The sequence below is a fragment of the Sus scrofa genome, chromosome 15 (genome assembly GCF_000003025.6).
Source record: "Sus scrofa isolate TJ Tabasco breed Duroc chromosome 15, Sscrofa11.1, whole genome shotgun sequence".
In the NCBI taxonomy this organism is placed as follows: Eukaryota; Metazoa; Chordata; class Mammalia; order Artiodactyla; family Suidae; genus Sus; species Sus scrofa.
The window spans coordinates 33,641,769-33,658,407 of record NC_010457.5 but is presented as its reverse complement, the minus strand read 5'-3'; positions in this window follow the sequence as shown (position 1 = coordinate 33,658,407).

Sequence of the window (16,639 nt, the reverse complement as noted above, 5' to 3'; positions counted from 1 at the left end):
GCCTTGGAGTTCCCGTCATGGCTCAGCAGAAACGAATCTGACTAGCATCAGACACAGGTTTGATCCCTGGCCTCGCTCAGTGGGTTAAAGATCCGGCATTGCCATGAGCTGTGGTGTATGTGATGTGGTGTAGGTCACAGACGCAGTCTGGATCCCGCATTACTGTGGCTGTGGTGTAGGCCAGAAGCTGTAGCTCCAATTCAACCCCTAGCCTGGGAACCTCCATATGCTGCAGATGCGGCCCTAAAAAGAAAAAAACAAAACAAAACACTGCCTCATCTTAGCACCAACACCACTTAGCAGAATCCCAGCAGACTCAGTTCTAGCACAAGCCTAGGGTTCCAACGTAGACCAGTGTGATGGTGGATTTTACACATCAGCATGGCTGGTCTAGCACTATTCCGGGTGTGTCTGTGAGGGTGTTTGGATGAGCTAAACATCTGAATTGGTGGATCCAGAAAACTCTGGGCCCAGCAGTGCCCACCCACCAGCACTGCAGCCCAGGGAGCGTCTGACCCATGGGTAGGGGCTCCTGGCCAGAGAGGCCCTCTGGAGGCAGGGACACCGAGACTGGATGCCAGCAGCACAGACTCTTGCCATGAGCAAAGCCCTGCTTCTGTCCTGGCTGGGCCATTGAAGGGGAAGGCGCAGATGCAGGGCCAGATGAGAAACACAGAGACTGAGAACTCTGGTGGCTGGAAAGGCCGGGGCTCCCCTCAGGCTACTTCAGGCCTTGCTACTAAGCCTGGGAGGAGGAGTGCCTGCCAAGTGATTCCCTTGCTACTGCTTTCTTTGCTGGTGTTAATTCTCAGACGTCTCCTGGAAAGTCTTTGCTGTCTCTCCCAGGTGTCACCTATTTCAGCTCCTGGGCACATCCCTGGGGGTGGTAACTGCCGCGAGGTCAGTGCTGGGTTGTGACAGGCATTCATGCCACCTTCTTAGCCTGTGGTCCCCAGGCACCAGCAAGCACTGTCCCTGTATCCAATCTGATTTGAGTAATTTGCTCCCACGTCATCATCTCAGGTGTTACTCTGTTTTTTCCATAAAAAGGCATTACCTTCCCATAGTTCACAAATCAGGAAGTATTACTGCCTCATATACGCATAAGAAATTTCACACTAAGAGTCTGTAACCACATCTCTAAACATGTGTCAACTTTATTCCTAGAAGTCCTACAGAATTCGCAGTGCGATCATCACAACTGTGTTTTCATTCTCTGGAGGCTTCGTGGCACATCCAGTGGAGAAGATGCCACAAACCATTTGGTCTTGTCACTCAGGGAGGCAGAAGTCCAAGAACTGCCTTCCCGTGACGTCTGAGTCGTGGCTAACACCACGCGTGTCCTCAGGTGTCTTCTTCCTTGCAAGCAGCAGGTCGCTGTGTTCAAATGGACTGTTACTGGGGTATGGAAGAGGTGACCCCAGGCAGACCACCACCCACTCACCCAGGGCTGAGCCAAAGAGGTCCTTCAGAAACCCCAGGACGCTCCGGAGCAGATGTTGAAATTAGTGCTTAAATAAAAAACCTGAACTTGGCAGAGGAGGAAAGTAAGGGGCAGAAAGACAGCCAGTTCACCTGGGGCTCAGTTCAGAGCCTCAGCTAGAACCACCCTGCTCTGTGTGGTCCCCAAACATCCATGTGACCAGGAGCTGTCTGCTTAGCAGACAGAGGGCTGCTGTTCTGCAGATGTGGCACCACTGGTGCAGGCCCGTGGGGCTAGCGGAGGTTGGCTTTGGGTGCAGGACGCCCCTGCCCAGGCTGCCCCTCCCTGGAGCATCATTGCATCCCCATTCAAGGAAAGCCAGCAGGGGGCGCTTTCCTCACCTAGACCAGACCCCTCGGCCCTGGCCACTCAGAGATGAGCATGCCCAGCCCAGAGGGAAGGCAGTCACTGTGAGACCCCTCCCTGTGGTTTGGGTCTCCTGGGTTCTTTTCAAGAACAGAAACCTAAGGGTTTGGTCATAATCAAGTCGATGTCTTAGAAAAGCACCAGGATTCATCTTCAGCCTCATCTGCACAGACACTGCCTCTTCACCAGCCAGGCTTTAAGGTTCCCAAAGAACATATTCATGTCAAGGAGTTTCGTAAGGTTGAAGAATTTTTAATTACAAATAAATAAACCCGTGTTGTCTCTTGTGTGTCCTCAGTATATTAAAGAAATTGCTTACTGTATCAACCAAATGATTCAGAGTCATCACCAGTTAATACGAAATCTAGAAAACACGTCATAGAAGACCCATTAAGAAAGGGAGAAGAATTAAAGAAAATTAAAGAAAGCATAAAAATAACAAGCCCTCGAAGATGTTCGGCTCAAACATAAACAGGTTCGCTTCGTTATATGATCTGGAGTAAGTCTTTTTTTTAATAAACACAGGAAATATGCCTCATGAATCACACAGCAAATTGTTATTATAACTGAGTCATTCTTAAGTAGCAGAATAATTAACACAAGGCCTCTCTCTCTAGTGTTCCCCGTGTTGACGGTTTCTTCAGAGTACACAGTGTAAAAAGCAATAACTTGCTCTTAAAACTCAAGAAATTAAATGCCACATAAGACAGATGACTTTTGACAGGCGATTCTCAACCTCGGAGGAGATGTCAACGTTGCACAGAAACGTGATGAAAGCCTCGGGGGTGTCACACTCCAGTCCAGGGTGTTTCCTCACCACCTCCTCCACCAGGACTGAGCTCCTGCTTCTGGAAACGACACATTCACAACACAGTCAAGCGGTCCAAGTGCCAGGTAGGGTGTCTTACTAGCAAGAGGTAGTGCAGAAATGGTAACATGATCTAAGGTACAGGTGTCTTGTTGGAAATAGCCTAAAATAAAAAATTAAATTCTTTTTCTAATTTAGAATTCCACTGAAACTAGAATCAGGTGGTTCATAAAGGGGAAGCATTCAGAGTGTTCGTAGACTTTCCTTTAAATTTCTGAAGATTTTTAATACATAAAAGGAGGTTATTTAGCAATAAATATAAGATGGCAGAAAAATGATTAAACTTCCACTTAAGAGAGCAAATTATTTCCAAACACTTATTTTAAAGTTCTGATTTGCATAAAAGCAATTAATATGTTAATTATAGACAAATCCCATCCACATATTAACTCAAACCTTACACACACTTAACCTACTTCAGACCTTCAGTGTAGAGAACTTATAATACCTCCCCTTTGTGCTCCTCTCAATCCTGCCTAGTATGTCTTAGTGATGATGACAGAGAGTGGGACCAGCAGGAATTAAACAGGGCGTGGAATGCATGCAGCACCTATAAGCATCTCACTGCAGCTGTATGGTCCTTCATTCAACAAACAAACATCAGGACCCTCTGTTCTAGGTGCTGGTGATAAGAGCTGATGGTAAAACAGTGACCTGAGTGGATGTGGGCTGCCTTCACGGAACTTACAATGAGGCATAAGAAGGAAGACAAGCACACAGATAAAGACATAAAACACATAGTGTGATAAGTGGGGGACAGTTATTGTGTCTGCTTTATAAAGGCAGGATCTGGAATTAAAGTGGCTTGTTCCAGGACACAGTGCCCTAGAGCTGAATCCAGAACCGAATTCATTAAATCCACAGTTTGTCGAATTCTTTAGCCCAAAATCTTCATCAATGCGCGTTATTACCTTACCATGATTTGTGCAAAGTAAATGTATATATATCTGGGCTTGATCTCTATTGACTGGGATAGAATGATTAACCAATTCATTCAAAGACCTGATTGAGCACCTGTGATGGGTAAGACATGGGAATCCAGAAATGGAAAGGTATGGGCTTGGCCTTCTTGGGGCTCATCCCCAACAGAGAAGAAGAAAGAGGAGGAGAAAGGGGAGAAGGGGAGGGAGAGAGGAGGGGGGAGGGGGAGGGAAGGGGGAGGGGAAGAGGAAGGGGGCGGGGAGGGGGATTCGTCCCAGGTAATTATCAGGACGGAAGTGGAAGTGTAAATGGGAGAGAAGCGGAAACACAGAGACAGGACTGACAGTCCTGACCAAGCTCTCCTGTTTCACCAGGCCTCCCTCACTCCATCACCACAGTTATTTAAATGTCTGATGAGCAAATTGGACCAAACAGCTTCTGCAAGAGTAAGTAAAAGAAACATTAGTCACCAATAAAAGAACATCGTAGGCACACAACGTGTTCTTACACATGATTATTAGTTATATCTGTCCCTGGAGTAGGGATGTGACGAGGGGAAGGGGAGATGGGCCGGCCATACTTCTGGGGCCTGGCAGTCTCCTCTCTTCCATTCAGTCAGATGCCTTTTCCCTTCCTGCTTTGCAGTCTCCAAGTTCACTACTATAAAAATACCCCTAAACTGCCACCGCAGCCCCCAAGAGCACACAATGGCTTTCAGGTCTGTCTAAATAAAGATGATTTGTATAAAGATGTGCATAAATGTCTCATTTGTCCTTTCAGCCCCATTGCCTGCTAATAATTATTTTAAAAAAAAAAGACAAGACAATGTAATCGTTTACAAACGCATTTTAAATTCCCCATGCCAGCTCGACTTTTAATTAATCCCTTCTCCTCCCTGGCCTCTGCAGCTCAGCTTCACCTCCTGAGATATGTCTGCTCAGAGCTGTGTTTTTAAAGCAGGGAACATTCTTCTTATTTTAATCTCCCGTCCTCCCCATTCCTTACTTGCACTGTTTGGATAAATAACTTCAGCTTGGAGAGGACGATAAACATGGATCAAAAACAACAAAGGAAGCAAATTACTTCCCACCTACAATGCGGCATAATAGAACTAATAATCTCCAGAGACATCCACCTGATTTACAGATGCAGAAACTGCCTGCCTCGGGACATGCTTCCTTCTCAAAGGTGCGGGAACACGGAATACAAAGGAAATTAACGTCACTTAAAATGCAGCCCTCTCCCAGCCTGCAGGAGGGATGAGTGAGCAGAGGGATGGCCTGAGTGGCCAGGGGAGGGCTCGGAGCTGCACAGGGGCTGTGGCCACAGCCAGGCAGTCCAATGGTCCCCAACTGAAGGGCTGAGCCACCAGCCCACCCCAACCAGGGGCTGGAACCACCACACGGTCAGTTCTTCGTGGACTTCGGGAGATTTCCTTCCTGACTTTCCATCACCTGGGTGTGTACAAGGACACGTGAACATTCAAATGACTCCTGGGGAGTTCCCATTGTGGCTCAGAGATTACAAACCCGACTAACATCTATAAGGATATAGGTTCAATCCCTAGCCCTGCTCAGTGGATTAAGGATCCAGCGTTGCTGTGAGCTGTGGTGTAGGTTGCAGATGTGGCTTGGATCCCTGCATTGCTGTGTCTCTGGCATAGGCTTGTGGCTACAGCTCTGATTGGAACCCTAGCCTGGGAACCTCCATGTGCTGTGGGAGCGGCCCAAGAAATGGCCAAACGACCAAAAAAAAAAAAAAAAAAGAAAGAAAGAAAATCATGGATTTGCAGGATAGACTTGTGACTGCCAAGGGGGGGGGAGTGGGGTGATTGGGGAGCTTGGGGTTAATAGATATAAACTATTGCCTTAGGAATGGATTAGCAATGAGATCCTGCTGTGTAGCACTGGGAACTATGTCTACTTATGATGGAGCATGATAATGTGCAAAAATAGAATGTGTACATGTATGTGTAACTGGGTCACCATGCTGTACAGTAGAAAAAATTGTATTGGGGAAATAACTATTAAAAAATTTAATAAATTTTTAAAAAGTGTCTAAGTCAGAATCCAAGGGTAAGGCCAGCTGGAGGAAATATTCTCACCTCCTCTCTGTAAATGAAGCAAAAACACTCCATTAAATTGTCTCCAAATTCTGTCTTATCTGCCAAAAATATCTCCATGCCTTTCTATGCTTGAGCCAGAAGTGGCCACCACCTGGCTGGGCTAATCCCTACACCTGCACTGCTGATTCTGCTCTGCCTTCCATCTTTCATTTTGTAAAAATACTTCCCAATTTAGACCAGTTGTCGGTTCACGATAAAACTGAGAAGAAGGTAGAGGATTTCCACATACCGCTTCCCCCCACAGCCTCCCCATCAGCAGCATCCCCACCAGGCGGTACCTGTGTTACAATTGATGCACCTATGTGGGCACATCACCGTCACCCAGAGTCCCTGGTTTGCATCGGGCTTCACTCTTGGGGTTGTGCCTTCTGCGGGTTTGGACAATGTATGATGACAAGCACCCACCATCATAGTGTCATGGAAAGTAGCTTTACCCTCCTTAAAATCCTCTGGGCTCTGCCTATTCATCCCCACTCCCCCAACCCCTGGGAACCACTCATCCTTTTACTGTCTTCACAGTTTTGCTTCTTCCAGAATGTCTTATAGTTGGAATCACACAGCTCATAGCCTTTTCAAATTGGCTTCTTTCACTTAGTAACTGCATTTAAGTTTCTGCCATGTTTTTCATGGCTTGAAGGTGCATTTGTTTTCAGTCCTGAATAATACTCCAGGGTCTGGATGCACCACAGTTTATTTATCCATCACCTACTGAAGGACATCTAGTTGCTCCCAAGGTTATTATGAGTAAACCTACTGTAAACACCTGTGTGCAGGGTTTTGTGTGGACATAAGTTTTGGACAAGACTTCTTTGGGAACATACCAAGGAGTGCGATTACTGGAGCATACGGTGAGCATGTGTCCAGCTTTATAAGAAAGAGCCCTTCTGTGTTCCCAGGTGGCGCACCACTCTGCTACCCACGGCAATGATTGCGGAGTTCCTGTGGCTCCACACCCGCATCAGCGTTTGCTGTCTTCACTGTTGTGCTTGAAGCCCTTCTCAGAAGTGTGTAGTAATACCTATATATGAATTTTTCAAGGAAGTCCCCCTCTTTGACCGTCCCTTCCTTTTCATCCATTTGACTGACTCAACTCGAGTCTCCTCTATGTGGAAAAATGCATTTTAAATCACTTTTCAAAAATCTGGTTTTAAAACCTCAAGCTTCCTATTATTCTCATGACGTTTGAAATGGAAGGAAAAAATAATAGTGGCTAAGAGCCCATGTTTTGGAGTCAAACTGCTAAGTTTACTGCCTATGAAGCTTAGACAAGTAGGCTCACTTCTCAAAGCTTCAACTTCCTGTGCAGTAAAACAGGGATTAAAATGGAACGTATCTACTGGATGTGAAAATTAAAGGTGATAATACCTGCAGTTAGCTGAGCAGAGTTCCTGCAAGTACATTCATTGCTCAGTAGATGGTTACAATAATAATGGTGCACAGGATCTTTGGCTTCTGCTTCCAGAAGTTCAACAACCTCCTACTTTCTTTCTTGAAACTTACTCTCTTCCTCTTTGTAGCTTGAAATGATCTCGGCTGCCCCCCTCTGCCTTCCTCCCTCTCTCTCTCTCTTCCTCCCTCTCTCCCCCCATCTCGCTCTCTTTCCCCCTCTCCCTCTCTCTCCCCTCTCTCCCCCCTCCCCCGTCTCCCCCCGCCTCCCCCCCATCTCTCCCCCCCATCTCTCTCTCTTTCAGAATTTACCTCACAAATAGAATAAGGAAATCTTAATTTCAATCTACTGACACAGCTATTACTTCTGAGTGTGTGGCTTCAAGGCAGATATAAATCCTTCTTCAACTTGAAACAGACAAAGGGAAGCATTAACATAGTGTTCATACAGACTCACAATGAAAAACCAGGGGTGGATGAAAACATAAATTTTTGAAAACAAAGGACATTTCAGATTCAAATTTCAAAAGGAAAATACACTAAAATACTGTGGAGTCACAGGCATGGAAACATTATTTAGGAGGGAAAGACAGTAAACCCCACCCCACCAGACAAAACAGGGAGTTAAGTTATCTGACGTTAAGACACAGTGGAGCTGAAAGGGACCAGTTTCGGACGATGTGTTTGCCACGTAAAGAGGGAGGCTTCTTGGCAGGAAAAATGAAACGAGCAGATTTCTCTCATCCCAGCACCACCCCCAAGGCCAGCCCTTCTGGCACAAATCTTTCTACCAGATTTTAAACCCAGCTTCTGCAGGTGCCACAAGACGGCAGTTCCTGGAGGATGGGGCTCCCGGTGGGAGTCAGCCTCAAGTCTCGCTGTTTGTCTCTTCCTTCTGCTTGAGATTCGGTTGTTCATTAGCCCAGTTGGAAAGGACACGGGGAGACAGAGCCTGAGCCAGCCCACTTTGCTGCCTGTCAGTGGTGCTCATCAAAGGCTCGCTACAGGGAAGGACAGAAATAAATGGGGCAAGGGGCTCGTGAGCTCTGTGGATTTCATTTTCTCCAGTGACCCCTGCAGCCATTTGTGCAGTAATTTAGAGCTGGCTGTGCACACTCCTCTGTAATCAGATCATCTGTGGGGAAGTGGGAATGTGACTCCTGCGTGTCACCATTTAGAAGCCTAGAAAGAGCTTCCTCGGAAGCATCTCGTGGCTTAATGCCGAGCCAACTAGGAGTGGAAGTGCGAGACACTAATGAAGACATTTGTTGGCTCATTGGGGGAAAATTGCACTTAGCAGAGAATTGAAAGCAGGCAATTTTCCTGGTCTCAGGGAAGAGCCCAGGAGAAACAGAATGCATTTCCACGCTAACTAAAGAAATGTGAAAAGCATAAATCCAGTACGAGATTCATTTACAACCTACTCAATGACATTTAATAGTTTAGGATTCGGTTCTCCTCCACATGGAGCCATGTGAGTGTGTGGTACCGTGTGCCAGAGACCTGGGGGAACATAGGTGGTCCGTGTCTGTGACCCCAGACGCTGCCTGTGCTGCAGAACTACCCTGAACTACTTTCATGCACAACCATGACCTGTGCTGGGGTTCTAGGAGGGCGTCCGAGAGGGTCCCGTGTTCCCAGATGTTCCTTGAAGTTCTGGGCCTCAGCAGGAGGTGGCCCCTTCATCCCAGCAGCCACGCCCTCAGAATTAAGTGACTGATCGTCCTTCCAGCAGGAACCACCTTCCAGTCCATCCCAGGGCCACGCAGATCGCAGATGGCAGGCCACCTGGGCCACCTGGAACAAGGCTGTGTCATCGCCAGCCAATCCAGACTTGGGGGAGGGGGGCATGGTCAGGGAGGGGTATTTCCTCCCAGAAGAAAAAGGAAGAAAAGAGGAACAGATGAAATGGCAGGTACCGCCCAATTACTCTTACCGTCTCTAAGAGCCCCACCAACTTAAAAGAATCTGTGACTTTATTAAGAAATAAGAATGCACATCTGCATACATACTGCATAAATCAGCTCTTTTACAGTTACTGAGGGAGAACAACAGCAGTGACATTCTTACTGAGGGGAATCTGGCGGTAGGCTGATATAATGGCTCCTTTTAAACCCCAGCTCCCCCACCGAGGAAAGTCCCCCACAGCCCTGACCTCCACCCGCACCAAGCTCTCTGTCCCAGTGGATCCAGAAGCTGAACTAATGGAGGCACCATCTCATCCTGGTCTCCGTGGGCGGCTCCCGGATGATGCTTAGCAACCCAGGTCTGCCTGCAGATCTTACAGAAGCCTCTGGATGCCCCCTACTACCGGCCCCTCCGCAGGAGAAGGAACAGTCATCAGACATGGGGGGGCAATGAAGCCCGGAGCTGAGGACTTGGGCCCCAGCCTGCTTGTCTCACAAACAATCTCACCTGTGCTTGTCTGAGTCTGAAGTGGGACCTTAAGGGCTGAAAAACAAACCCAAACTGCAGACAGAGCCTTAGTGTTACAGCCCTGACTCATCCAGAAAGTCCCGCCATGTGACTCCACCTTAACAACATGATGCCATGTCTGTCAGGCCGAGAAGACTGGGGTGGGGGTGGAGGGGATTGACTCTGCTTCCCCAGAGCTTGGCCTGCCCAATGGAGGGGTCAGGGCCACCTGTGAGTGAGCACAGGGACGTCAGCACATGCCCGTCCTCAGCAACCCTGTCTCCTGGGACCCTGGACTCAGCCTGGAGGGCCATAGCCAAATGCCCTCCTGAGTCCCCGCCACCTCCCCGGGTGATGATACCACTGTCTCCAGGACGTGGCCTGGGCATGGCTGCACCCACCGTCAACAAGCTCTCGGGTCGTCTCTGTCTCGGGCGCCCACGGTTGAAAGAGAAACTGGAAACTCACCCGTGTGTGGCCTCAGACCCTGCTAGTTAAGTCAGGTTTGGACCATTTTAACCCCAGGTATGCAATTACACAGTCAGCATTCCTTATCCACCCCGTGTGACAGAATCAGGCACGTGTGCTTGGTCTTTGTTTCCAGTTCCTGGCCCAGAGCCCCTAAAACCCTGGGAGTTTCCCAAGTGGTGGGTGAGAGGAGCATCCATTCTTGTTCATAACAAGCCCCTCTCGCCCACCAGAGTTTACACGAGGGGGTGGCTCCTGACCGGCCCTGGGGCCTCGGGACACCTGGGGCCAGAGAAATATGTGTGATTAGAGCAGGTGCGACCTGAGGTCTGGGTCCCCCTAGAATCCATATGCTGAGTCCTAACCCCCAGGTGATGGGGTCACAGCTGTGGGGGGCAGTCTGGGAGGTGATGGGGCCTTGAGGGTAGAGCCCCATGACCACGACTAGTGCACTGATAACCCCCACGTGAGAAGTGAGGTCTCTGGTCTCAGTGGGAGCAGCCTGAGCCTGAGCAGACTGATACTCCCGGCTCACCTACTAATTCACTCAGCAGATCCCTGAGTGCCTTTCAGGCACCTGACACTGTCTGGGTTTCTAGGAATCTGTGATGATTGGAAAAGATTAGCCAAACGTCAGCTCGGGCTCACAGCAGCAACCAAAATCTGAGAGGAGAGAATTTACATAGGGGGTCAGTGTGGAAAGAGTTCAGGAACCAAGGGAGGTCACGCCGTCAAACCTTATTGAGTCCCACCTCTGCTTCTATGTAAAAAACAACCATTCCTGTTGTGGCTCAGCAGTAACGAACCTAACTATTATCCAGGAAGACGCAGGTTCGATCCCTGGCCTCACTCAGTGGGTTAAGGGCTCAGCATTGCCGTGAGCTGTGTGTAGGCCGGCAGCTGTAGCTCAGATTCAACCCCTAGCCTGGGAACTTCCCAGAATTGGGATTCGCAGAAGTCCACTCTTCCGCACAGGGCCTAGAGGCGGAGGCGGACGGGGGCCCCATCACCCCAGTGCCCCATTCTAAGCTCTCCTCCCACAAAGCAAGTGGATTTTCCAGGGGTTTGTGAGTCAGTTTATGACACATTTTGCTTTCAAAGCAGAGCACATAAAAGTGGAGATCAAAGGCACTGCCTGGTATCTGATACTGGGAACAAGAAAGAGGCCCCAAGAAGCCCAGCCCGGGAACATCATTGTTCTTTTGATGTTCATTCTTTCTGAAAGACTTTTTTCATCCTTTGAATAGACTCTAATGAGAAATGCATAGTTTTTAACTTCTCACTTCTTTAAACATCATTGGAAAAGACTAACTGGAAAAGATCAGGTCCTTTTAAGGGACACGTTTGTGTCTGGGTGATTTTGTTCTGTCTTAATTACAACATGCAAGGGTGTCAGAACTAAAAAAACTGCAGATTACTGCTGTCTGTTGCTTAAATTTTTTTATCTCTGAAACACATTGAGAATGTTTTCATTTCCATAATTGATCAATGTACTCATTAGACGCGCATGAAATAAAAGTATTCTAATCGATTTGCTTAGAAAATTTTAACACACAGCCTGAGCTGCTCATGTGATCTCCATAGCAGCCAGGGCCCAAAATAGTGCTTCATCGTCATAAACCATTTATCATAAGCCACACTGGGAATGTTTCATTTCCATCATTGATCAGTTTATTGATCAGTCTCAAATTGGGTAAATGCCTTCTAATTGATTTATAAAAAGTTTAGAAAACCTGAGGTGCAAGAGCGATTGCAAAATCAGCAAAGCACCTGATATTCATAGAACTACTACCTGGAGTCACAGAATCGTTGGGCCAGGGGGTGGGGGATTTGCAGAGCCGTCTTCTTTACTACCCTCAACCTGGGAGAATTTAATAAGAGCCCTGTCCTGGGTGGGTCCTGTCCTCTTGAATCAGCTCATTTCATCCTGGTAATAACACTGGAGAGAAACACAGAGTGAGAGGAGGAGGTGGGTGCAGGCACCTGGATCCGTGCCCCAGGTCAGGCCCTTCCTCGGCTGGGGGGCTCCCAGGCGGTGGTGAGAATAAGACCCTTTGCACAAGGCTGCAGGAGGGTCCCAGGAAAGCTGGCTTCCCCTAAAGAGTGGAAGCCTCTGGCAACACCAACACAATGAGAAGAAAACCAGTAAGAAACATAAATGCCTGTGGCTGAATAGAGTATATAAAGGGCTATGTGTGATTTAGCACACGTGAAAATATCACACGGATCATGCCATAGATATACATGGAGTAAGCACAGATCTGGGAGAAAATATTAATATTAGAAAGTGGTAGCCCAAAATGCATGGCCAAGGACACTGGCTTCAGCATTTTGATGATAAAAACACCAAGAACAATCACATTCCCAAGATCAGAGAAGTGGTTAAGAAACAGGCATATTTGATCCGCAGAAGAATTATTATTATGCCCTTCAAAGTGGTACTTCTGAGGACCACTAGCAACATTATAAAATTCTCACAAAATGAAATGGAAAGAGAATATAAAACTAGGGAAACCATCGCTATGACACTAGTCTACACACATGACACACAGAAAGGCTTCGGTTAGTTTGACTTCCCAGTATCCTCGTTTAAAATGGAATAAACTAAAGACCTAAATACGGATATTTTAAAGAGATGACTTAGGAGGACTGAGGGTAAGAGTGAACATGTAGAAACCTAAGAAATGGCTTTTATATTCATCAAAATAGGATCATTTTGACCTGCCCCAGGAGCGAGGGATTGCCATCTTATAGTTCCAAACTTCAGTCATTTCGGACCTGAACAATTGTGCCTCATTTATCGTGTCCTGTTCGTTAAAAACAGTGGAGGTTTTTCTTTTCTGGGGTGTTAGTAAAATGTTTGTAAAGTTGCTTCGCAGCATGCTCATGGGCAGAGGGAAAGACAGACCAGAATGCATGTATGTCTGCAGGGGCAGAATGGGGGTGTCTGTGAGAAGCAGCAGCCCAGAGGTCGCCCCAGAAGGGCGTTGCTGAGTACTGGGCCCATTCTCATTTTACCGTGAGAGAAATTCCGGATGCTCAGAGGTTTTACCGAGTCCTAACACCGTCGGGAGGAGGGGCCAGAATTCGCATCAGGGCATGTCAGCCCTCCAAGCTTGTGGAAACACTTGCCAAGGTTACCTTATCTCATTCTTAGAATGACATGGTCCTGGGTGAAATGGTCAGCTACTCCCAGTTTATACAGGGGTGGTAAAACAAAATTATTAAAATTGGGGAAAGTCAACCCTAAGTACAATATCATAATTATTTTAAATATACTCACTAGGAGCTCATTAGAGATTACAGTGTGTTCATTTCCAGCTGAATTTTATTTATTTATTTATGCATTTATTTACTGCATTTTAGAGCCATACCCGAAGCCTATGGAGGTTCCCGGGCTAAAGGTGCAATCAGAGCTGCAGCTGCTGGCCTGCACCACAGCTCACAGCAGCACCAGATCCTTAAGCCACTGAGCAAGGCCAGGAATCGAACCTGCATCCTCATGGATACCAGTTGGGTTCATAATCTGCTGAACCAAAACAGAAACTCCTCACCCGAATTTTAAAGAGATTCCATGCCCATATCGATATTTTTATTTAAAATGTTTAAACAGCTTTCTGCTCTCTAGAGTCTAAATGTTAATGATCTAAGAATCATAGATCCTCACAGATTCAGGACATAAGGCAAGATGAAATCTGCATCTTTTTAAAAATTTAGCACCAGTATCGCCACGTCAGTGGCCAGGGCGCTTCCCTTACCAGTGACTAGTAACCCAGAAAAGCCATGACTTGGCTCTTCTGGAAACGTCCAGGTTCAGAGGGGCCTTTCGGGGGTGGGCCTCAGCTGCCTTCCTCGGTCATCTCAAACAGGATGACCCTGTGGGATTTCTCTTCGCAAAGCTGTTCCAAATAGCCCTTAGTGGAATCGTAACTGGATTTACAACTTTTTCAGTCTATCACAGTTTGGGAGCAGATATTTTCACCCAGCCATTTTTTTTCCCCCTCACCATTTATACCTAGGTTACTTACTGGGTCAGCAAAAGAGATATTATTGATGAGATGCTCCTGTAGTGCATCAGCTTGGGTCTGTCAGCTCAGTCAATAATTTATGCCCCAGGGTTAAATAAAAAGAGAGAAATTTTCGGGTTTTTATAGACTATCAAACTCCAAACTGCCAGCTCTTTCTGCTATATCAATCTAATTTAATTTCAGTTTCTTCTGAGACACTTCGCTTCCAAACTGCAGTACTTCAAGTGAAAAGAGGTCATATTGATAAAATACAATGCAGATAATTTGAGGGTGAACGATAATAAAGTTACTGGCCAACGGGAGGGGAAGATACTCAAGACACTTCTCGCTTTCCCCAGGCTCACTGTTGTATTTCTATCTTCTCTAATAAATTACACGTGACATTCTGGTGATGTTTCTGTGAATTCTTGAAAGCAGATGTGTGTCTTACTGGTTAACTGGAGATCAATGCACAATAGAAACCACTGGTTTGGTTCTGGGCTCCAGCACAGCCTCTCTGTCCCCATGTCACAGTTTTCTCTGCTCTCCCCCTCGGTCCGCACAAGATAAATGTGCTCTGTCTGTAAGGTCAGACGGCAGCCGCAGAGAATCCCAGCAGCCCTTCCTCAGGGGTGGGGTATCCCCAAAGGAAAGTTTTTCATTGTAGTTCTGTGCTATGAAGTCCCCTTGAACACAGAGTCAGCAAATGTGGAATCAGCAAATATGGAAGCACTCTCCTAGGGAAACACTGGTCACATTTGCACCAGTCAATCATACAGAACCTGGTTTTATGTGGGCTTATGTTCAAAGACGGCCTGTGTAAGACACAACATTGATTCATCTATGTGAAATCACTGCTAACATTGCTCCATAAGCTGCACCCATGCTTATGTTTTTCCCGCAAGGGTGTCACCACCTTGTTCTCCTAAGGAGCGCTGGACATCACTGGAGCATAGTGCTTACGGGGCGTTGTGAACAGTGAAATCACCCCAAAAAGCATAAGAATGCACAAAAATTTGATACTAAACAGACCTCGAAAAGCACACCTGTGTACAGAAGGGGTGCCACCAGCGCTGAGTTTAGAGTCACGAATAAATGTGAGCAATTAAGCTGACGTGGAAAAGCAGATGAGAAAGAAGTCAAGATGCCATCTTCGAAGGCACCTGCACACTCGAGGATGAGTTACAGGTGTAAAAGCATTCACCACAATTTTCAATAATCCCTCTGGATCAAAATCTACACATGATGTGTAAACCACCACTTGGGTTGTTTCATTAACATAAACTGTGCACCTTCTTAAAAAGAGAATCAGAGAGGCGTTTCTTTAATTAGTCATATGCGTCGGGCCTCCTAAGTGGATCTGAGGCCTTTCCAAAAGAAAAGAAGGACTCAACATTGACAATTTAGGTCTAAACAGGATGGGAACCATCTCAGAGAAGCAGAAGATGTGGCCGTCAGGAGGAGCCGTGACATCAGAGTTTGTAGAGGAATAAGGCACAGTTAGCCCAGGAGCATGGCAACCCTCACACGGGTGTAAACACGGGTCCAAACTCACCAAGTTGTTCACATTAGCGACACGCAGCTTTTTATACGGCGGTTCCACCTCAGCAAAGCTGGAGGCAAAGCCTGCCATTCCCAAAGCATCTCTCCAGACACCTGACACACCTTCCCTGAAACCAAACCAAGGCCTCCAGCCCCCAAAACCAAAAGTGTGGAGTCTTTCCCAGCTTTCAGGGGTAGGACAGGAAACTACAGAAAGAACTCTCTCAGGGCGTTCCCTCAAATCGTTGATAACTGTTTCTTTTTATCTAGTATTAAAGATTAATATCAAAATAAGTCACAAATAAATGTCACCGCCAAAATGTGAAAATCTTTCATACTTGACTCTGTAGCTTGTTTTATTTATGTATTTTTTGTCTTTTGGGAAATGTGTGATCATATTAAGTTTATCTTGCATGTGTATGTGTGTGTATCTCACCAAATCATAATCTAAAATATAAAACTTAGCCATTACTTGAAAATGCAATTAAATACATCATTATTTCGGGATATTCAGCAAAAGCAGCTACTTTCCAGTTAGACTACTCCTTGAGTATGTTAAGAAAATGCTGGCTTCAATCCAACACTTTCACTCTACAGTTAGAGAAAAAAGGCCCCACAAGTTAAACCACAGTCACTGGCCATTATAGGACCTGCTTCCTTTCCTTCACTCGGCACTGGGAGCACTTTCGTTCTGGGGACTGTCCTGGATGGACAGATGGAAGTGCTTGTAAGCAAGAGTGGACCGTGAGCCTGACACCTTTGGCCCTTGAGAACCTATGCCAGTAGAGGCAGGGGTTTCTTGGTGACAGACACAGAGAGCCATGAGGTCAGTAGCGCAGAAAGACAGCCACAGACATGGCCCATCTCAGCCCGCGTGGGTTTTTTATCCACCTGGACTGTGCAAGTTTTAGAGGCAAATTTACACTTACTATGCTTCAAACACAGACTTGGAAAGAATCATGCACCTCACTAAGCAAATAACCGGTTAGCTTATACTTGGTTTAATGACTCAAAGGGACGGTTTGACAGAACCAACTAAATCCGTTAGCTTCTTCACC